Source organism: Cryptomeria japonica, chromosome 10 (assembly GCF_030272615.1).
Source record: "Cryptomeria japonica chromosome 10, Sugi_1.0, whole genome shotgun sequence".
Classification (NCBI taxonomy): domain Eukaryota; kingdom Viridiplantae; phylum Streptophyta; class Pinopsida; order Cupressales; family Cupressaceae; genus Cryptomeria; species Cryptomeria japonica.
The window spans coordinates 293,106,174-293,130,198 of NC_081414.1; the positions used below are offsets into that span (position 1 = coordinate 293,106,174).

Sequence of the window (24,025 nt, forward strand, 5' to 3'; positions counted from 1 at the left end):
TGTTTAGAAAGCACATTAACCTTATCACTACAAATTGTCTCAAAAGTCAAAGCATTGATTGCATAAAAAATGAAAAGAATATAAATTTAATTCATAGAGCAAAAATGATGTGATGAAAAAGGACAATGTGAGGTTTGAACCTGTTGTGACCTTTTTCACACATCACCCCATTGAGAATGGGGACCCTCTCCTTTGCTGCTTTCTAGGGGTTTTTAGTGTCCCGTTGCCTTCCGCTTCAGTTTTGCTCAGTTCTGTCAAGTTTTGAACGGTTTGAGTCTTAAGGATTGAAAGTTAGTTTTTGCAAGCCAAGGGATAATAGAGTCTAGACATCGTCAAAGTGCCTAGAAAGGCCAAAGGACGAAGAACGCAATTGATTTGAGCAAATTTGGACAACTTTCTATTTTTGGAAAGTTTGCTTTTTCCTATTTTTTAGGAAGTTTCGTTTTTGGTATTTTTAGCTTGATCCCCGGGATGGCTATTTTTAGAAAGTTTTCCCAATTTTTTAGGGATGTCTGTTTTTTGCTTTTTCCTATTTTTTAGGAAGTTTCGTTTTTGGCATTTTTAGCTTGATCCCCGGGATGGCTATTTTTAGAAAGTTTTCCCAATTTTTTAGGGATGTTTGTTTTTTGCTTTTTCAGAGTAGGGACCTAGGGTTTACACCAGCACCATTGACCTGCATCGATTGTGATCGAAAACTTTCAAGTTTTAACCCAAAAAGCAAAGTTCTTGGATTTTAGGGGTCATGACGCTTCGGATAGGTTCCTGAGTATGGATTTCAAATTTCATGTTAATCTGGCTAAAATTGATGAAGTTATCAAATTTTGAAGTTTTTCAAGTATTTCTCTAAGTCTGGCTAATCCATGTTTGGTGGTGAATGTAAGTCGGGAAATCAAAAGTCCGCCCTCATGGAAGGGAAGCATGGTCATGATCTTCATAAAGTCCGCCCAAGATGATGAAGACTCACAAAAAGTCTGCCCAAGGTGAACTTCAAGAAGTCCACCCAAGGTACCAAGGCAACGGTCATGTTCTCCAAAAAGTCCGCCCTCCAAAGTGCACATGTAGGAGAAAGTCCGCCCAAGGTACCAAGGCAATGGTCATGTTCTCCAAAAATTCCTCCCTCCTAAGATCATAGCCAGCTCAAAGTCCACCTTGCAATGAAGGTTAAGGTAAGAAGCAAGCAAAGTGAGATGAAGTCTTCTAAAGTCCACCCATGATGAAGAGGGAGACTCCAAAGTCCACCCTAAGGTAAGATAAGAAGCAAATGGTGCTTAAGTCTCAAAGTCCACCCTCCAAAGTCTGCCTTGAAGTTGAGTGCATGAAGTCTGCCCTATGAAGGAGTTTTAAAGTGCAAAGTCCGCCCTTGGAGAGTATGTTGGTGCATGACAAACATGAAGTCCCCTTAAGGCATAAGGAATGGTTTTTAAGTTTGTTCAAGTCCGCCATGGGAAGGAGAATCAAAACAATAAAGTCCGCCCCATGAGAAGACATGCTAAGTTTGAAAGCAAAAGAATATTCCAAGGTGAGGTCAGCAAGATTTCAAGATAGAGTTCGAACTGAGATCAAGATAGAAAGTTTTGGATTCAACGATTTGAAGATCAAGCTCGATTTGTAGATTGGAAATGAATTTAGAAACTTGCATTTGGAAGATAAGATGAAGTTCGAACTTCCCTAAGTGTTGACAAGTTCACTAAACGCCAAATTAGAAATGTTTCCTTGTAGTTTCAAAAGACTAAATGACAAGTTAGAAACAAATTTCGAAGATCCTCTATGTTTCTAATTTCAGATTCGAACTCTAATACAAGTACCTGCTTCATTCCTCATTTCTTCACTTGATATTCAAAGTTTCTAGAGCAAATTGAGAATAAACTTGAAAGGTTTTATGCAGGTTGAAAGGGTTTTGGAGGAGACCCCAAGCTTATTCCTGAGTTTTTCAACCATTTTCACAAGTTTCAACACAGATTTTGGAAGAGATTTGATAGTTTGGAGAGCATATTAATTAATTTTCTGAGATTAACATCTGATTCTTTTCTCCAAACAGCTTCCTCTCTCATTTTTCTTCATTTTTCAAAGGTGAAAATTAGTTTTGAGGGCAGGGCATTGGGTTTCGATCCCAATTTTCTTCAAAGTTTAAGGAGAAAGAATAAATTTAATAGATTTCCCTTCCTTTCTTTCTCATTTTCTGCCCTTCAAGCAAGTTAGAGTAAATTTTAAGGAGTTTGAAGTTTTGAACGAACTTAATTCTGATTTTGAAGTTAAATCAGACTATAAGCTCCTTAAGTTAGAATATTTTCAAGGGATTTCCTTAGGATTTTCAGAATATCAAGTGTTGAAAATCCAATTTTCAAGGACTACTTGTTGTGGCCTAATCACACATCACCCCATCCCAGATAGGGACCCCCTAACTTTTAGGCCCTTTTGGTCATTTGGTCTTGGTTTTTTGTGAGTTTTAGTGGCAGTCTCGTCAATCTCTCCACTTTGTGGGTGTTCGAGGGTGATTTGGATTTAGTCTGCTTTTTGTTTGGGCGAGTTTGGTGAAGTCTAGGGCCTGTTTTGTCTTTTTTTAGGGTTTCTGCCTTTTGTCCTAGATTTTAGGGGTTTCTGTCAGTGTTCCACGGGCGTTGGGGATGGGGGGACACAGGGACGCGTTTCCGGGACGAGGGGAGCAAAGGCCTAAGTTTGCGGACAACGGCAGGGGGGTGGCAGGGTGGTGGTGCTGATATAGTTATACATATACATATAGTACTTGAAAAACTAGTTTTGAAAAGATGTATGACAGTATTACAGTATAAGAATTACATTTCAAATGAGACTATAGGAAATTTGAAATACTAAATCTAAATACCAAGATTTCTAAGTTGTGTTGTTATATGGAGCCTAATCAGACTCGGAGGTTAGATTTTCCCTACTTCTATCGGCGCAGTTTCCCCCTATATTTTTCAATGGAGGTTTGGGGGCAGCACCCCCAAGTTGGGGTCAAGGGGCATTGCCCCTTGCAGGGTCAAGGGGCAGCGCCCCACGAGGCCAAAAATACTTTTATTATTTTCTAAAGGCGTCGGGTGTTATTTTTCTATTGGCCCACGTCCAATTAGAGTTACCCCTTAACCCTCAAAAAACTTAAAAAGTCAATTTTTTTTTTTTAAATTTTAAACATTGCATATACGTGGGGGCGATAGGAGACGTCTGGGCGTCTTAGCGATGCTTGGGTGGCAGTGGCGGGACGGCGGGGGTGGACGGCGGGTGACGTCGCGTCCCCGTCCCCCCGTCCCCAAGACATTTCTTACGGGGAGACATGGCCGAAAAGGGGGGGGACGCGTCCCCGTGGAACACTGGTTTCTATTAGGGTTTTGGAAAAACTGAACACACAACTGGAATCAAGACCCTTCAAGGAACCTCCTAGTAAAATTTGAGCCAAAACGGAGCATTCCTATTTTTTAGGGATTTTACTGAGTCACAGAATGTCATCGTTTTGCCAAAAATCAAACTTACTATTTTTAGTAATTTCTATTTTTGGTAAGTCATTTCTGTATCCTGTCTAGGGGTCTAACGCTGACACTTTAAAGGTTTCTATTTTTGGAAAGTTTGTTCTGATAGGACCATTTGGGCAAGGTGACAAAGATCAGGCATTTGCAACTATTTCTAATTCCGGAAAGTCAGAAAGCAGACAGAGAAAGCCAAAAGATGATTGAGTGTTGGAAGCCCAATCCTGAAATGGAAAGCTCGGGAAATTTCTCTAAGTCTGGAAAAATCATCCCAAATTCTTATATGGTAGCCTGATCCGAAAGGGGCTCAAAATCCATCCCAATCCAGAGGAAGCATGGAAAGGCAAAATTCAGCCCAAGATGAAGGACAGGCACCAAAATCAAGGAGGCATGGAGGATTCACAAATTCATTGAATCTTCCACCAATGCAAAATTCCGCCCTACTCTCCAGCTGGGCACCAAAATCAAGGAGGCATGGAGGATTCACAAATTCATTGAATCCTCCACCAGTGGCAAATTCTGCCCAAGATGAAGGACAAGCGCCAAAATCAAGGAGGCATGGAGGATTCACAAATTCATTGAATCCTCCACCAGTGGGAAATTCCACCCAAGATGAAGGACAGGCGCCAAAATCAAGGAGGCATGGAGGATTCACATATTCATTGAATCCTCCACCAATGCAAAATTCCGCCCTACTCTCCAGCTGGGCGCCAAAATCAAGAAGTCATGGAGAATTCACAAAATTGATGAAATTCCCTCTCCAATGAAAAATCCACGCCTAGGATTGAAAATTCAGAAAATATTCTAAGGTATGCAAAGTCAAAGGGTCAAGGAGGAATCGAAAGTAAAAATCCCCTTGGGCAAATTTTTGAAATTTCTATTTTTAGACACTGAATCTTGTCAGAATGTGGAAAATTTTATAGATTCGGAATCGTGGTGAATTTCTCTATCCAATGAACCTAGCTCCTAAATTTAAGGGGGATCCCTAAAAAATAGGGGATGTTGAAAAGGGCGTGAAAATTTCTTCAGAAGCAGAAGGCAACAAGTTAGAATGAAATCAAGCAAATCTTGAAAAAATCGTTCAACTTCCCTCCGAAATTTGAAAGAGTGGAAGTTAATGAGTTGGCGAAGAGAATCTTCCAAGTATGACACATGGCTTAGTGCATTTAATGAAACTTCTAAATTCGAACTCACTCACAAAGGAAGTTTCTTTTGCATAGCGCAGTGATTGGGAAAGTATGACGCATCATAAACTCAATTGCTAATTTGATGCCTCCTAACTTAGCAAGACGTTTTGAAGGATTCTATATAAGCATGGAGAGGCATTTCATTTCTCACGTGCAGGATTCAAGAAAGAAGAATTGGAGAAGTCAAGAGTGGTCATACTTAGTCTTTGTTTTCATCATTTCCAAGGTGCTTTTCAAGATGGCGGAATCAAGCAAGGCAGCTTCCCTCTCCAAGCAAACATTGATCAAGGCAGAAATGAAAGGTTTCCTTCCTCATTCCCGGCTGAATTCCAAATGGGAAGAAATCAGCGATACTAATTTGGGCAAATTCAATCTGGCTGTATTCAAGATCAAAATGTTCGGGACAGATGGGCATAGTCCATCCCCAACAGCTATCAAAATTGTCAAGAGCAGAATTGTTGCGGCAGCTGGTTTTCCTCCTACTATTCAGTGTCCAGACTTGATCCTAGAGTGTGCAAAACATTATAATTTGGAGCGGAAGACAATCTCAACATCAGATGGCAAGTTGCAGGCAACATTGACTCCGAAGTCAATTGGTGAGGCTTTCGGGATTCCTTCGCATTATTCCATGACATACAGGACCAACAGCGGAGCTAAGGCAGTATATGAAGTAGGTCCTGCCCGGTGTGCTGATTTGATTAATAAGTAGTGGTTGTTGAAGCCTAGGATGCATGCCTCCAAGATGCCAAAGACTCTCACTATCTTTGAGTTCAAGTAGGAGTATGTGGACCTGATAAAGATGCTGAGCAGAGTAATGGGGTGTTCACATTCTGTGAACTTTGAAACCTAGATGTTCTTCTACATAAGCAAGATCATGAATGCAAATGGGCTAGTTAACTGGGCCAGATTGATTAGTCATTACTTGCATGAGCAGTTGAAAAACTTAAAAGAAAAAAGGTCCCAGTCCTTTTTCATGAGCTCCTACCTGTTCTATATGCTTGCGCAAAGGGGAGGATTTGATGGTCTGCCAGAAAGAGGAATCATGGGTTGCGGACCAGCACAGCTGAAAGTACATGAGTGTTATCCCCAGCTGCATCTTCACAATGTTAGTTCTTACAGGTTGGCGAATGACACCTTCACTATGTACTTGACACGGCTTATGTAGAAGTTGCACGTAAGGGTGTCGCCGCAAGCAAGTGTCCTGGTCCAGAAGTATGGAGCTACATTCTTGCAGTTTCCTAAATTCACCTACATCAAGACGCAAGGATTCTCATTCCAGTCATACAAATTGCCAAGATATCCATCAGACAAGCTCATATTGTTGGAGCTCATGAGACAGTTAACTGCCTATGATCAATTGCAGAAGAAGAAGCAATCAATTGAATTCCCAGTTGTCTTGGGTGACTTCATGGAAATATGCCTAGGCTTGGAGGCCACTGAGGGTGCAGCAGGGGAATTGGCATTCTATCGCCTGCCATTTTATACATCTAGGGCCCAGTATGATCCTTACCGCCAAATCAGGAAGGTTGTTGGCATCAAATTCATACACAAGTTTCACTTAGAAGATTATTGGGCAGGTGTCGAGGATGACCTTGAGGTCCGGAAGAAAATGCATTCCAGACTGCCCCTTGACACCATCAGATAAAGTGAAGTTTATCAAGTGTCGGATCAAGTGAAGGAGGATTCAGATTTGGTGCAACCTGAATTTGAGAAAGTAAAAGATCAGCCCATTCAGTTGCCAGATTGGTTAGAGCCCGAAATGGATGATTTGAATGTCTTGGCTAGACCAGTGCTGAAATTCACTAAGCACTGGATTGACCGGCAAATAAGGAAGTTGACGGAAGGAAATGTTCATTTGACATATCAACTAATGAGAAGTCTAGATTCCCACAGTGAGGCGACCGAAGGCTCTTCACAGGCCCAGGTAGGAGGGGAAGTTCAAATTGATAAAGGAAAAAATGCCCCAAAAAGACCAAGGACAACAAGGAAGAAGGATATCCAGCAGGAAGTTCCATAGGAGGTTCAACAAGAAGTCCAGTAGGAAGAACCTCCAAAAAAGAGAGCAAGGACAAAGAGGGAGCATTCACCGGCGAGTTCCTCGAGTGTGCAGGAGGTAGAGATGTTTTCACATCCAACAGGTCCACCTCCAGAGAGCATTCTGGCACTAGATATACTCAGCATTAACGCTTCACAGAGACACCATCAGCCAAGAAGTCAAAGACCAGAAAGTCCCTCACACTAGGAGGAGGCTCGTCAGGATAGCTTTGTGGAAGCTATCCTTGGCGAAATGGAAGAAGAGTCACAGGAGCAGGAGCACGTAGAGATTCATAGTCACTCCATCCCCGCTCCAGATAGGTTGGTAGGAAGGCTGAGAAGGAACTAGAAAAGGAAACTGATCCAGCCCGGGAGTTGGAAGAATTGTTGAAAAAGATGGATCAGCCAGCAGAAAGGAAGGCTCCCCGGAAATTTTCCAAGGTTGTCACGGAAGAGTCTAGATCTCGGACCCTGCACATTGCTGAGCTTGCAGTAGACAAAGACAGGAACGAAATCAGGCTGGAGGATTATGTTATCAGACAAATTGATCTTGGCCATGCTTCCACAGGTCAAGTAATGGGAGACTTTGAAGAATCTTCCTTAGCCATGACGGAAAAGATGCTGAAATCAAAGGCGAAATGTAAGCGGCTGAGAGAAGAAAATAGAGCCCTAGGCGAGTACATCAGGAGTTTCAAAAGACCCCTCAAGGAGGCAGGTTCTTCATTCACTCCTCCTTCCTCCCTTCCTAAGGAAGTTGTTGATGATGCGAAAATTATTAGAACGATGGCGCAAAACTCCAGGGAATGGATAGAAGATGTTTACACTGAAGCAGGACAATTCATCGAGGACTTAGCTCACCTTCATTCAAAGTTCGTGGCCCTCCTGAGCAGATTGGAGACAGCACAAGGATTGTGGGAGGATGTGCACGTATACCAAGACTTAACCATTCCACAACTCAGGGCCCTGATGAAGATTCCAAGGCAAATTCTGATTGATGGGAAAGTAATTCAAGAGAACGAAGCTTATGACTTTCCCCGATGGTTCTACGTCGTGTGCTCAGGAAAGAACACTTTCGATAAATTTAGCGTAGACTCCTTTACTTTGAAAGATTCCATCAAAGGGGTGCAGGAGGAAATCATCAATGCAATTGAGGCATTGTTCGTAAGGAAACTCAATGACGGTGGAATAACAGTGAACTCCCTGAAATCTTAGTTGCATGAGTTCTTCTTCTTAGGTTCATTCCCTAAGGAACATTTTGCAAACATTTCTTCATTTTCTAGTATAATGAAGAAAACACAAGAAATCATGATGGAGTGGGAGAGCTTCTTTTCCAAGAGTGAAAAAGAAATTGCCTTGATGGAATTTGACATTGAAAATGTGCCAAGTGTCTCCATCGGAGAGCTAGAAGTTGTCATCAACAAATTCATTGCATACGCCATAAATGAACGGGATAATGGTCGTCCATTCTTGGACGAGAATCTTTTAGTCGAATAGTGGTGGCGTATTTACTGTTGGGGGTATTTTGACTAAGTGTGGGTCCAGTCAATACATGTTGTCGTCGCATGAGGAATCTTCTTGCATGCAGCCGCCTTATTTATGATTCTATGATAGATTCTCCATGCATGTCGTCGTCGCATAAAGAATGATGGGCATTTATTCCTTGCATGGAGATGTTTATTATATTTTGGGCATGATCGGTATAGTGGGGTGCATTTAATGCACTAGTGGGCACTATTTTAGGCTTTTGAATTAATTGTATATGGGCATGATGGGTTATTAATTGCCGATTCCCACCTTGTTGCATCTTGAGTGGAGAATCTTTTGGGGTGAAACCCTAATTAGGGTTTGCATGGCCTAAGGCCTATATAAAGGGGTGACCCCCTCTCATTTGAAAAGGAAGAGAGATTATTATCTGAGATTGTTGCATCAAGATTGTTGAAGTAGCCAACTTAATACATTGTTCGATTTTGAGGGTGTATTCTCGTTCTATTTTAGCAATCTGCATGGTCTTGCTCTCTTTAGTTAGATTAGATTTGCTTACATATTAGGAGAACCGGATTTGATAGAAGTACTTGTTGCAGAATCTGAGCTCATACTTTTGGTGTACAGTTGATTGTTGTATACCGTGCAAAGTTAGCCTGAGCCTTTTGTTATGTGTGTACACTTAACTTCGATCATCAGTGAAGATTGTTCGATCTGATGGTCCATATTGGTGATCTGAAAAACCTCTACGCACCCTTTGAAGATTGCACCGCCTTCGCGTAGTTATGCTCTACTGGCGAAGCGAAGCGTGGTTTGATTTTGCATGAGTGATCCCGTCTCCTATTCTTAGGATTAGATTAGCTTTAGCATAGTCCCCTCTACCCTACTCTCATTTACTTTTTGCATAATTCGAAAAATCAAAATAATCTAAAACTAGGGCTTTCATTGCAAATCATCCATTTAGAAATCCTTGAGCTTGCATGAGTTTTTTTCAATTGAACACACGTAAGGCCCCTTGGGTTAACAGCAAACCCATCAAACAACTGAGTCACATCCACGCACTGAAGGAACCTTGGAATTAGCCGTTTGAACTTTAAGCAATCTTAGCATACGGACTGATCTTGATCAAGAGAGGATAAGGTGACCGTTGGTGACTTTATTCTGTGTTCGACGTCGTCAAAAGAACACGTCGACACTACTTAGCCACTAAACTCACAAATTACGCCTGAAAGTTTAGAATTTAACTTAAGTTTGTTTGTTTTGCAGGTTCCTCACAGCCAGGATGAAGTTTCAGGTGGATAAAGATTCCCCTCCAGAATCCAAGATGAGGTCTAAGTAGAAGCTGGTCGAACCTGGGGCATATCAACCTGAGGGAGTTCAAGCAGCAAATGTATGGCCTAGACAACTTTATGCCTACAGCAACTCCCAAAAAGATGATGAGAAATGGAATTGTACAGGCTGTTGGTTTCCTTCTAGCGATGCAGTGTATTGAGTTGGTAGTAGAATACTCTAAGCACTACAATTTTATAAGCCGAGAGATCATAGCACCTGATGGGAGAGTCTTGGCAAATGTCAGCGATGTTGCTATCAGGGAAGCTTTCCGCATCCCTGAATATCCTAACCCTGTTTAAATGACGAAGAAAGAAGCAACACGGCTATACCAAGATAACATTGAAGAATATAAGGCCAACATTAATCAATGGTTGGAAAAGGCAAGGAAAGGTGCTTCCAAGTTACCTAAGGATCTTATAAGAGCATATTTGAAGGAAGATATTGGAGATTTGATAGTTTTGTTAAACAGGGTCATGGCTAGTCCACAAGGCGCGCCATTTGAGCCTTCGATGTACTACTTCATCAATGAGATAAATACCCGAGTGAAGATGATTGATTGGGCAAGGATTATAAGTGATAATCTTGATGACCAACAGAAGAATTTAGAGAAAAACAGAATATTCTATATGAATTCCTATCTGGTGTACTCTCTTGCTCGAACCTACAGATACAGAGGACTCCCTTGTAGAGGAGAAGTGGGAAATAAAGAAAATCAGTTTGTTGTTTGCAATTGCTACCCGCAGTTGCACTTAGAGGAAAAATTTCACTTCAAAAGAGTCAACGCTGCATTCTTAATGCACATTACTAAGACACTCCAAGGTGGTCTGCATGAAAGGCTCTCCCAAGAATCTAAAGATTTTATCAACAGATTCGAGCATTAGTACATCCAGTATCCTAAGTTTACTTATCTGAGAATTCAAGGATTCTCTGGATCTCCTTACAAGTTACCTATGTATCCCACCAACAGGGTAGTGTTGCTTGAAGTTGTTAGGCAGCTGGAAAATTATATGATTGTTCAGAGAGAGAAGCAGAAGCAGGAACATCTTCTCTCACTATTGGAAATGGATTGGAGACATGTCCATCATCACAGGCTGCTGCTAGTGTTGAAAAGGAGCTTGTTTGGTACCCATTCTTTCAGTATAAGGCTAGAACACATTTTGACCCTTTTCACCAGATGAAAAGGGTTGATGGAGAAATATTCGAGCATAGACCGAATCTCGAAGACTATTGGGTTGATGCAACTGACAGTTTTGAAGTCAGAAAGAGATTGTGGTCCAGACTTCCCCTGAATTCGATTAGAGCAACAGAAGTATTTAGAGTAGCAGATCAGCTTGAAGATGATCTCGAGTTTGAGCAGCCTCACTTTGACAAATTGAGAAATGAGCCCCTTGCCTTGGTTAATTGGTCGGATTTTGAAAGGTCGGACTTGAGTGACCTTATGAGACCAATAATTGAATATTCGAAATGGTGGGCAGGTGAGAAGACAAAGGATCTTAAATCCAAAGGTACCGATCTCACATATGATCTCATGGGGACCAATGAATCAATGTCTTCCAACCATGGTATCTCTTCAGGCAATGCTCCAAATCCAAAAAGTGTTGGATCTAGAAAAAGGAAAGAACCCACTGAAAATTCTTTGGGGGGTAAAGGAAAGAAAGTAGTCACAGATGCAAGCAGAAAGTATAAATCTGATGAGGGTCATTCGACCTTAAGTAGTGCATCCGCTACTCCAGTCAAGGCTACAGCTGATGAAAAGAGGATGATTATTGATATAGGAGTAAGAGCTCCTTCCCCTTCAATGGAAGAGGTAATGGAAGAACCAGCCCAAGAGCTCAAATCTGCTAGGAATGTAGAAATTAAAAAACCTGAGTTTCCAAGGGAATTCCTAGATGGTATAGTTACAGGACCAAAGGAAACAAAGGATAAGTTTGATGAAAGTGGCATGGAGCAGTCAACCATCCCAGATTGGTTAAAGGAAAGAATAAAGGCTCAGGCTCCTAAAGAGGATCATTCAGAGGAGAACACGGCAGCATTCTTGGCTATGGTGAGTGAACCGATTGAGATAAGACTGCCCAAACCAGCCAAGAGATTCTCTTTGATTCAAAGAGATAGAGAAGGATTCCGAACACTTTAGATAGCTGTGCCGAAGGACAGTAAAACTCAGGACGATGTTACTCCGAAAGATTATGAGATCACTACAGTGGGTTTGGGTAAGCCTACTCAGGCTCAAGAGATCCAAGACTTTTATGATTCTTGCAATGTCCACATGGCAAGACTAGCCAAGGAGAGGGAAAAAAGAATGAAGGTTGAGGAAGAGAATCAGCAATGGAAGAGATATGTTCAACATTTGACGAAACCTCTATTGGAGTTGAGAAATACAATCCCACAATAGCCTAAATATCTTCTGCAAGCTGAATAACCTGTTACAAAGAGAAACAAGGAAGCAATAATCTGAAGAACACACAAAACACAGGAAAAAATATTCTCAAAAGATGAGAGCTCCAATTCACCAAAAAATGTATTGTGAAAAGATAATACAATGAAAAGAAAAATCAACCTCTAATAGGTCAATAAACCCTAAAAAGGGAAAACCCTAGGCTTGCACATAATAATTAATTAATATGCACCTAATGTTAGCTTAAGTGTAAAAAGATAATTGGGAACTTAAAGAATTAAACAAATATTGTTTAATTAATCAAGTAAAAACCAATTACTCTAACAACCACTAAATCGAGATGAGGTACCTGTTACTCTGCCCATACCTCTTCCACAAGAGTTGTTAAAGGATTATGAAGACATGAAGGCAACCTTCAAAGAAATGAAAAAATGGACTGTGGATGCTTCAAAACGTGCTTACATACTCATTGAGAACCTAATAGCAGCACATGAATCCACATCTTCCTTATTGAGCAGAATTCGAGACATAGCTGAAACTTGGGAAGATATGAAGGATATTCAGAAGAGGATTATTCCATATCTAAAGGTAATTAGAGGACTTTCTCGGCAGGATCTTGTAAACAAAAAAGTCATCCAGCTTGGTGACCTGTATGATTTCAGCACTTGGTACTTTGCCTTGGTTACAAAGGCTGAATCTCTGAGAAAATCCGAGGCTAAGTGTGTAGAAATTGAAAAAACCGTCAGAGATATTCAAGACAAGGTTTTCCTTGTGGCAGCTGAGATATTGCAACAGGATGAGGTGCGAGAGAAGCATCTGTGTGCAGAGAATTTGAGGTACAAAGTTCAAGGAAACTTCTTCAAAGTTACAGGACCAGTTCTCAAGGCAAATCTCTCCAAAGTCTCGAGCTTCATTCGCATAGACGAAGATTTCCTGACACAAGCACTCGGCTGGGAAGATACTCTCGCCACCTGCACTGATGACGTGGACATGGTCGATTTCCAAATCAGAAATTTGCCAAGTGTGACCAGGAAGTGTGACTTATTATGTCCAAATACATTGAATCTACAAAAGGGGAAACTGGACACTCACCTCAATAATAATAGCAGCTACGCCACTTGTCTTCTTCTTGTTCTTTCTAACTGATAGAGTTTTGAGAAACCCTAATTAAGGTTTGTAACTTTCAATCTGGGCCCTTGATCACTATTTGATCTCGGTCGTTCATTATTTTTCGAAAAACTATATAAGGCTACCTCCTCTCATTTGGAGAGTGTGAGGTTTTTGATATATTGTTGCGTGAAGGTCATTTTTCAAATAATACATTGCATGTGCGCTTTCTCTTAAGGCCTTGTAATCTCTATTATTTGAGTGATTGGCATGGTTTGAATTTCCTCAACACATTAATTAGAAGTTAATTTAGATTTTCTTTCAAAGTTGTTAGAGTTAAATGAAGGATTTGATAAGTAATAATTAAATGGTGTATCTCTGCTCATACTTTTGGTGAATGCATGATTTTCATTTCAATGTGCAAAGTTAGTTTGAGCCTATCCCCAGTGTATGCCAAAACTTCAATCATAAGCACAACCCATTGAAGATTGCACCCACTTTGTGTAGTTGTCCTTAGTGTGGCGAAACAAAGTGCGGTTTCTCGAGAACACCTAGTTGATACCGTCTCCAGAATTCGTAGGTTTAGATCAGTTTTCTTAAACCCTATCCCCTTTTTTCCCTTTTGAAAGTCTAAATCCAAAAAAATCCAAAAAAAAAAAAGGGAGCCTAAAATTGATAAATCCATCTAAGTCCAAAAGCTTGAAAGACATTCGTAAACGTAAGTCCCCCTTGAGATTTTCAGCATACACTACCCAAGTAGCTATCCCACTAAAGTCGCTTGTTCGCACATATAGACCTTGGAATCGCCAGTGGTGATTTTTCAGGAGAGGATAGAATACCTTTGGGTATCTTATTCTAATGTTTGGTAGATGATAGAACGTACACCAACAGAACCTTTATCCTCCAATATTCAAAGTCTTATTAATTAAGGCTTCATTACCAACTCCCCACACATCATTGTCGTTAAATATTTTACTGGCCTTTCTTTTCAAGTGTATTTTTAGATGAGGCATAATAAATCCAAATGGATGGGCATTTAAATGCTTGCAAACCAAAAGCTACAAGCTTCTTTCACTTTAAAAATTATTTTTCTAGAGTCTACTCAAAACATCATAAATATTTTCTTTTTTACTTCCGGCTTTAGTGAATTTACCTTTACTCTTCATGCCTCAATCATGTTTTTCCCTGTTGGAATCTTCTATTGTATATTTGTTCGTGTTGTTATTTTTATTTGTCACTTTCATGACAACACAAAGAAAAATAGCGGCTAAGGAAATCCTCATTTCAAATTCATAGGGGAAGTTCCCTAATTTAATTTAGAAAAGTTCCCTAATTTAATTTAGTCCTAATTCTAAAACAATGAATAGTTTTTTCTTTGGCACTCAGCATAAAGATGAAATAACTTAAACAAACTTGACCTATCTATTTTTGAGGTTAGAGCAAAAGACCTTAAAAATATCTCATCTCACTAATAACTTTTCTCAATATTTGACAACTAGAATATAAACAATAATACCATCCAAAGATTAAAATATAGATCTCTGGAATGTTATCCACAATTCCTTGATCTTGAAGAGCCATATAACACATGAAAACGATGACGACTTAAAAGAATAGACTAAGGGCATTCAATTATTACAAAATATTCAAAGCTATTTCATAAATTTGAACACTAATTCTACACAAAGTTAACACAGATCTTTAAAAAATTTGGGTCAACAAAGTAATCTATGAGTCCAAGTTTTTAAACTATGCCACATGCTAATGGCTAGTTTTGCAAACAATTTGGCCTAGGGAAAAGAAAAAGCAATTGATATAAGAACAAGCTAAATGCAAATTCATCTACCAAGTTCAACGTATCAATGTAGCAGTCAAAAAGTTGGCACAACATAACAAAGTCAATTAGAAGGCCCTTGGAAATTTTGACAAAATAGAAACCAGTCACTCATCAAATGCAAATCATATGCCAAAGGGCGTTCTTAACTAAATTGTGCATTCCCATGTGTTTAATTAAGTTTTCATGACTACAACACTAAAACAAGGTTAGGTATAAGGCCTTGGCTGAGTTTCACAAACTATAAACCACTCATCCATCAGACATTGCTTCTAATCCAAATGGCATAATTAAATGAATGGAGCCTCGGTGTGTGTTTAATTAAACTTTCATGAACTACAAGTTTGCAACATACCAATTCACGATCTAGCAGGCCTTGATTTGGTGACAAGGTGGAGTTCATCCTTGTTAGAATTTAAATTTGCCTCTTTCCAGATATCACAAAACAGAACAGCACATAGGAATAAACATCTCTTCAAAGTAGCAAGGGAAGCTCCCTAAAATGAAACACTGCTCCTAAACCCCAGGCCATAAGCAAGAGTCATAGTTATGAACACTTACAACATCAGAAAGGGAGTTCTGCATGAATTAAATAACTATAAGTCTGAAAGTAAACTTTGACCTATCTTTTTTATTCTTGAAGAATGAGCACAAGATCTAAATGGTTATTCTCCCATAGTGAGGTTTTTAATGAATAAAAACATGCAATTAAAATAAAATAAATCAAATCATGAATTCTTCCTAACTCATTGAAAATAAAGACCAGAAGATCCACATACTCACGATTGGATTAAACAAAAACTACTTCGAACACCAAACCAAATGCAAAATTTTAGAAAGACACTCTTAGAAGCATAGAAAGGCACTTACTAATATGAATGGTTGTGTTGATACAAATCTCAACATTGTTCTTTATACAAAATCACATAAAGCTCAACATTGTTCTTCACTTAAATCTGCTCAATAAAACCTTACACAAACGCACACACATAAAACATGAACCAAATACAAGAATGATAATTTCTAAAGCATAAGCTTCATTTCAACTCATATGAGAATATTGTGTACCCCAGGCCCTTAAAGTTTACAATAAATATGATGATTAGGGATTTGGAAACAATAATGAACTATCCTCATAAATCAAAGTCTTAAAGTAACCCCTAAAAGTTACAAAAAAATATAGAAAGAAAGATGTGTGGAAGCAAATCTAATCTAAACAATAAAAGAACAAACCAGCCTAAACATAGGGACTCCTCATCTACCTAAAAATAGAAAATGGTCAAAAATGGAATTAGCCACAAATGACTAATCTAAACACTCCTCAACATCTAAATCTGGACTAAAGAATTTAAAGAATCTAGTGAAGCTAGTGCTAGTGTTCCATCCTTCTCAATAGTCAACCAAACCTTCTCAATGAATTATCTAGCTATGGCAACACGATACTTGGGAAACATTTCTCCTTTTCAAGTTGTTGATGAGCAAAACTCTTGTTATTGCCAGCCAATGACTGCATTCTAGCATCTTAATTTCAAGTGCTGCCACTTTCACTACAACCTTCATCAACTCATCCATATTATCAATACTTAATGAAGGGCCTTCCAAGCGCATTGGTAACAACTGCTTAACTCCAACTTTGACCTCTTCCAAGTTATCATCCATGAACGCTAGAGAAATATAAGTACTCAAAGTGATGATATCTTGCTTGGCAACTTTTCCCAATATTTTCCTTGATACTTTTCAAGGAAAGCGTATGAATCTATGAAACTATTGATAGATTTTCCATCTATTTACAAAGAATGGTAATCCTCATGGTCAAAAAGACACCAAATCTAATTTTCTCATCTGCACCCAAGAACTTGATGAGTTCCAAATGAGTCATGATGCTACCACAAGAAGAAACACTAGCAATCAACACACACTCCATGTCTACTAACTGACACAAGCCTCCCTAGCCTCCTTGAGAAAAATGAACAGCTTCAAACCACCATCACAAAGCCTCACAATCCATTGCTTAGCTTCTCCACCATGTGAGACTACCTAGTGATACGTGAGTGTATTTCACTCCAAGTCCTTCTACCATAATACTCTTTGAATCAAAACATTACTTTTATGATGGAACTTAAAAATTGCAAAATTTTGTACCCATATTTTTTACATTCTAGGGTATTGAAACACTTGTTCTTCGAGTCCACCATTGCTACTACCTCCTCTTGGACCCTCTTGTTCTTACTTTCTCCAAACTCCCTCCTTACCCTCGAAATTTCTATTCTACTTTTTGCTGCCAAAGGTTTGCCTCCAATAAGATCTCTATTTCCTCCCAGCATCCTCCTTTTGGATCTATTTCCAAGCATATTCTAGGATAAGATCTATCGTTCCCTTCAAGTGACTCCTTATCAAACGATACAAAGGTGCTCAGTTCTTCTCCAATTACCCTAAGAGACTCCTCACTCCAATTTTCAGTCTAACCCAATTCGAGACTTTTCCCATCTTCTGCTTGATTGCGTTAAAGTTAGGTTCCCAATCCTTGATGAAAAACCCCAAGCCATCCATCATTTGTGGCCCTCCTTTCAAAATCTCCCTTTTCTAATCAAGTGTGTTGCACTCAATGATGTAAAAATCATTTAGAAGTGTCTTTACTACTATCCCATCTCCCTACTTTTCTTTCCACCAATCTACAATTTAATCTCTTCCAGGCCTTCTTCCAAACCATTTAGCAAAAACAAGCCCTCTCCTTTAGTTTGAACTTGTTGATCTCCAAGATTTTGGAGGGAATGATCAAGTTTTTTCTCCAAGGCATTTTAAGATGTTCCAATCTTTCATTATTCCTGATTTGTGTGTTGTTAATAAAATTTCCGTTCCTCTTATGCCTATGGTTGTTGTTTCCCCATCGATTTTTCCTATTGTGCCTGGCCCTTACAATGCCCTAATGGTGTCCAGTTCACTCTAATTACAAAGGGAGGAATGGCATCCTGTGCAATGAACTGTCAAGTTCTTTTCCTCCATGCCACTCCAAAACCAACCACTTGACCCAAAATCACTCTCCCTTCTCTACATTTTGTTCCTCCAACTGCTTGGTGAGCCATTTGGCTCTTCAAATGTTAGTTAATAGTAGACTATGTATATTTTTCCTTATTATTTTTTCCCTTTACTTCTTTTTGTAATTTTGGTACTTTATGATAAATAAATCAATTATTTTTTATAAGAAAAATCAGATTTCGATATAATTGTTGTATCACCCATGTGTTCTCCCAAGTTGCTGAAGTTGGTTCCATTGCACCTTAACCTGTGCGCTACCAAAGTTAGATTGTTTAGTGATCTAGAATGCGCACAAGTTCCTTTTCGAAAATATCTCTATCCATCTCCATTGAAGACCAATCAATCACATGGGTAGAATCTAGGATATCCCCATGCAACATAGAATCATGAAAGACATCATGAATTCCACTTAGATTGTATGGTAATGCAAGGCTATAAGCTACTAGGCCAATCTGTTCTAAGATCTCAACGGGGCCTACAAACCTAGGAGACAACTTGGATCTCTTAAATTATCTCTCAAGCCCTTTCCACAAGCTGTTTCTAAGAAACACTTTATCCTTCCACCTCCACCAACTCTATTGAATATGCACAACTTGTTCTTCTATCTCTTTAATCATATCAAGTCTTTCTGTAACATTGTCTTCAAGGCCAAACTAGTTCAGTTGTGTTCTACAAGCTCTTCCATACAGTGCCTCATACGGTCTCATGCCAAACAAACTATGGTAATTGTGCAACTCCATGAGTCAACCAGGGATGTCCTTTAAGAAGACAAATTTTACCCAGGAAGCAGACCAGATAATTTAGGCAGACCCCACTAAATCCCTGAAAGTGTTGTCAACATGCAACTAGTTGCATATGCAAGATTTAGACAAGTGTAGCTGCCCCGAGCATAAAAAATGTTCAATAGATAGGTGATATCATTTTGGTTGGGTGTTTAACAAAATTTAATTGTTTGTCAAATCCCAAACCCTGTCAAATATAGATAATTTTTTAACAAATTGGGAAGTAATCAGAATGTGATGAGCTCAAGTAGTGAAATAAGCTGCCTGCAGCGGACGCAGAATAAAGTCTAATAAAAATCCCTCAATTCATTTCAAAGAAAAGGAAAAAATTTAGACATGATATTTCCACATTCCATTAGAGTGTTCTACAGAGCTTTGGATTAAAATATATGAGTGAATTTTTGCATCAAATATTGCATTAAGTGGAACGATTTTAAGTAAATGGAAAGTAATGAGAATGGGATCAGCTCAAGTGAAAAAGCATCTCTAACTAGAGATTAATTTTGAACAGGATGCACCAAAAAGTGTTAAATTATCAAAATTATTGCATCCCAACTTGTTAGGCGTACCTTTGTCCGGACACACTAGAGCCAGGACAAAAGTTGCAGTAAATTCAAGAAATAAAAAAGATATTATTCGATGATAAATCCAATTAATCAATTCCATCACACTTCTCAATCCAAATAATATAAAAGAATTACATAATTTTAAGGAAAATTTACTAAACAAATTAAACTAAATTTTAGGGAAAAATATGACCGAGGAAAAAAAGCCCATTATCGAAAAAATAAAATAAAATCAGTGCAAGTATTCTCCAACTTTGTTTTCCCTTATAGACTATCATGTTTACAGAAGATTTAAGTCTCTATTGATTTCATTTATAAATTTATTCATAGTTTAAATTAAACCAGGAAAATGGCTAAGAAGTTTGGAACTGCACAGCAGTACGCCCATAAAATGAATTGTGTGATCAAATAATTTAACTATAATTTAAAAAGTAGCCAACAAACAATCAATCCATGAAAATGCTACTGTGCTAACGCCCAAACAAAAACATAAAAACAAAAAACAGAAATTCTAACTATAGCACAACTTTTACCTGTTAAATCTGCTATTAAAGTGTCAGTTGAGACTGCTTAAGATATATAAAGTGTCGACAAGTTATAGGAGAAACTGAAGGCAGATCTGGTAGCTCAGGAACATTCTGCTTGCGCGGGCAGTCGCATGTTAAGCTCGGGAAACTTCAATCAAAAAGAAACCCTCCATTCCAATTAGCCATGCCTGAGCTCCCACGGCTCTATTACTGTCGAAAGACGAAAACCTTCCCTTATAAGCAGAAAAAGATTCTTCCCAGTACTGATCTATAATTTTGCATATTTATCTGCTTGCTTTAAATACGATTACAAGAGCAATTGAACTGTACCCAGTACGCAACACTTTCAATTCCTACAGTGAATGTGCACCACACAACCTTCCACATTTAAAATATGTCAAGTCAGTCAACTGTACTTGAGCAGTCTTCTAAACGCCTTAAACTCGGGTAGAATGTTACAATAAATCCAATAACTGGCATATATATCCCAAGAAAGAAAGAAAGAAATAAATAAGTCAATCAACTTTAATCTCTACGAGACTAAGGATAACGTTGATATATATTTTATCATATTGTAAGCTATATTATATTATGATTATAAAAATTAAAAATAAAAATAAAGGCTCGTTAATGGATTTAAAAAGGTTGATCCTTTGCATAATGAAGCAAGGGTTCAACACCTCCAAAATGTGATTGGCTTAAGGTGAAATTTGATCGTACAACGAAAGCGAATCTTGGTCTATCTGGTAAAAGACAACTACGGAAGTATTATAACATATTGCAGTCAAAGATTAGGATAGGGTTCCAATAATGAAGCAAAAGCAAAAGCATATGCAACTCTCCTTGCTATTGGCATGGCAAGAAAACTGAAGGTGAATAACCTCCATCTTGAAGGAGAATCGCAGATTATGGTTAGACCAATTTCGAAAACTTAGGCAGATAATTGGAAATTAGATAAGATCATTCAAATTATTAAGAGACTATTAGTTGGTTTCAATAAGTTTAAGATTTCACGTGTACTTCGAGAGTGTAATATTGAAGTTGATAAGTATGCTAGCATGGCTCTTACACTCCAAGTTAGTGAAACGACCAAGTGGTCTGACAAGGTAGATGAGTGGATGGAGGTCGATGTCGTGTGAACATAATTTCAAATTGGCTTGGATATTATTATCCGTTATGGTTGAAGAAGCCGATGCAAATGGCCTTATAGGCATTAATTGAAATTGATGGCTTGAGTTTGAAACTTGCATTAATTGCTCCTAATGCTTGGCAGCCTTATTATCATTTGGGAGTTGAAATGACCTTTGAAGTGGGTGAATGGCCTTGGGGAGGAACTTCAGGTTGTTTGATTGATTGTTGCAGGCATGGACCAGATGAGTTGGAGGCATGAGAAAGGGCAACTATGTTGATTAAGATTTGTGGGACTATTGATCAAGATCTTTTGGCTTGAAGTTTGTACGGAGTGAGTTTTCTTATGTGGGAAATGGCAAGTTGCCATTTAACAATGGCTACATCGTACACATAGAGTACCAAGTTGGTGTGCAAATTTCTAGCAACATCAATAACTTAGCAATTGACAGGTTGGTGTGAATTTATTACTAAGGTGGAAGGCTAAGTGTTGATTATGAGAAGAGGCGTCAAATAAAGCAGAATTTAGCATTTGCATAGAAGTCATCTGAAGTTGATACATTATTTTAAAAATTTGTTTATATAAATCTTTTACTAACTAAAAAAAGTAAGAATTGCCCTTATATTCTTCAAATCGTAGGGAATAGGCTTAAATTATCAAATGGACTTCTAGTTACAAAATCAACTTGATCATTAAATTAGAAAGAAGTTCATTTTGTACCATAAATATACATTTTCATTATGAGAAAAAGTCGTTCAAATGTGCGTAAATAAAATATTTGTATTTATGTTCTATTTAAAATAGAACATAATTACAAAACATGGACGGTGTAAGGTAGGTGACACGATGCAAACAAACTTCTCATTGCAGACCATCAAGCCCACAATGGCTTTCTGGGGAAGGATCACTGTTGAACGTCTTACCCATGTCTTCAAAATCTCTGAGCCAACCTTCATATGCAGTGTGAAAATTGTCTTAGGGAAGGAATACCTAAAGGCAAAATATCGATATCGAACAAAAATGGATATCACTTCCTTGTTCCTAGCTTGCTGCCTAGAATTTGAGCCTAGTGAAATAGTCTTTTGGCTCATGCACAACTGTGTGAAGGAGGACTGGTGTTGGGGTCAAGAAAGCCTATTTGGAACGGATCGAATGGGGGAAGCACTAATACATTTGGCCTCAAATTCCGACGGACAAGGCATTTTGTGATCAAATTTGATTTTTTTTTAAATGCCCGAAAATGTCGAAATGTCGACGACGTTTTTCAACGAATCCCATTTTAGTCAGAATTCTAATGACCACAGGCATTATTAAAAAAAAAGTGCGGGTTCATTTGAAAACCACGTCCGACAGATTGAATCAACAATTTCTTTGCCTTTGCCAATTCCTTTGTTTCTTTGTCTCTTTGCAAATCGGGTTCGACATGTCCTTCTCCCTTTAACTCTCGACTTCCTAATTAACAACAACAAATTTATATTAACCATCTTGTTATCTTTTCCTAGTCTGGTTTAAAATTGGGTTGTCTAGCAAGTGATATTAAAGGATTGAGTAGCTAGTTTGGAAGGTACCGAACTATTGGAGAGGGTGAAATTCTTGTAGATTTTCACATGCCTGTAAATTTTTGTGGACTTGCAAGTTGTGTGTTTGAATCATGTAAATTTGGTTGCAGACAAGTTCATTTCAGAGTGTGTGTCTCATAAATTTGAGCTTGTCATCCTACCGATATGTTCTCATTTAATTGTTTTTCTTTACTTTCCTAATGCTACAATTCCTAGTTATTGAAAAGTCTTCCAATTATCGATTATGTTAGATAAAGGCTAAAAGTATGTATAAAAATTAAAAAATAAGTAAACCCTATTTACTATACCAGACTTGGGACATAAGCAGCAATGATGTCCACATATTTATCTGTGGTGTTACAAAATAGACTTCAACTTCCAAGTTTTGTTAAATCCATAGAAAAAACTTTTAAAATCAAATAAGGTGATAAGCATTTGAATCTTCCATAGTTCAATTTGGCACCAGTTGTAGAGTGTGTTGGCATTCAATCTAACATTTGGAATTTTTGCTTGAATGCCCCCTTGTGCATATAGCCTTATTTTGCCCATCATATATAACAGATTTGAGAAATCTTTAAATGGATCTCCCTTGGTCAAATTTGTCTAGGTGTCATTCCTCTTCATTCCACCTGCTATTATCATATGTCGAAAGTTGCAAAAGCCCAAAAAATTTCTCTGTCCAGGAAGGTTTTGGTCATTTTTCTCACTTTTTGTGGAGTTGCAGACTTTTTGTTGACTACTGGACTTATTATAATTGTCTAATATCCAGTTCCAACTATCAGTCCCACGTGGAAGCTCTGCTAAGTATATTGGGTTTTTCTTCTCTTCATTTATTTTTATTTCCTCTTTTTGTGGGTTTTTAACGAACAACTAGACTTTTGTCTCTTTGTCCCAATATTTCATTCTCTTTTGCCCCTAATAACCTATTTGAGGTTGTAGAATGAAGAGTTATCTTTAATTCAAGATAGGTTTGAAGGTCAACCATGGATTATAAAGAAAGTTCTAATGGTTTTTGTCAAAACTATCATAAAACCCTTGTTGACAGGGTTACAGCAAAAGAATTGATTATAACTCTTAATGTAACCACTTAAGTTTCTTCATATTTTGGATTCTAATAGTCAATTCAATTCTCTTTTATATGAAGTTGGTTTCATGTTGATTGATTGTATAAATTCTAAGAAATATTATGCCTTGGCAGGCTAAATATGGAATGAGCCTAAATGTCATTGACTCAAAACCACATTATGAATGATAAAACCTTAAAATTCTTAAATTAAAACCTTAATACATTATGAATGACTTGATTGACTTCTTCGTAAATTCATCATTCCTAAGTTGATTCTATTAGATGACACAATAAAAAGGTTTCTCTTTTTTTAAAACTCAAATATTTTTTATCAACTTGCCAAAATCAAGCTTTTTTTTTAGCCAAGAAAACTATCTAAATAAAATAGTCTTCATAATTGAAGAGAGTCAAAGTTTAAGTAACTTTTCAACTTATATATAACTAGTTCTAAGAAGACTTTCGTACTTGCAATATCCTTTTGCATAGTTTGTGAAGGTTATGCATCGAAGT

General features: G+C 38.2%; 1 protein-coding gene across 1 annotated transcript in view; it reads right to left on the minus strand.

The window, feature by feature from the left end:
- LOC131029345 (E3 ubiquitin-protein ligase KEG) overlaps positions 1 to 20,201 on the minus strand; it is a 54,345-nt gene extending 34,144 nt beyond the window's left edge. Inside the window, exon 1 of the mRNA XM_057959793.2 lies at positions 19,768 to 20,201. The gene's annotated coding sequence lies outside the window, so the exon portion shown is untranslated. The remainder of the gene's footprint in view (positions 1 to 19,767) is intronic.
- Between the last annotated feature and the right edge of the window lie 3,824 nt (positions 20,202 to 24,025).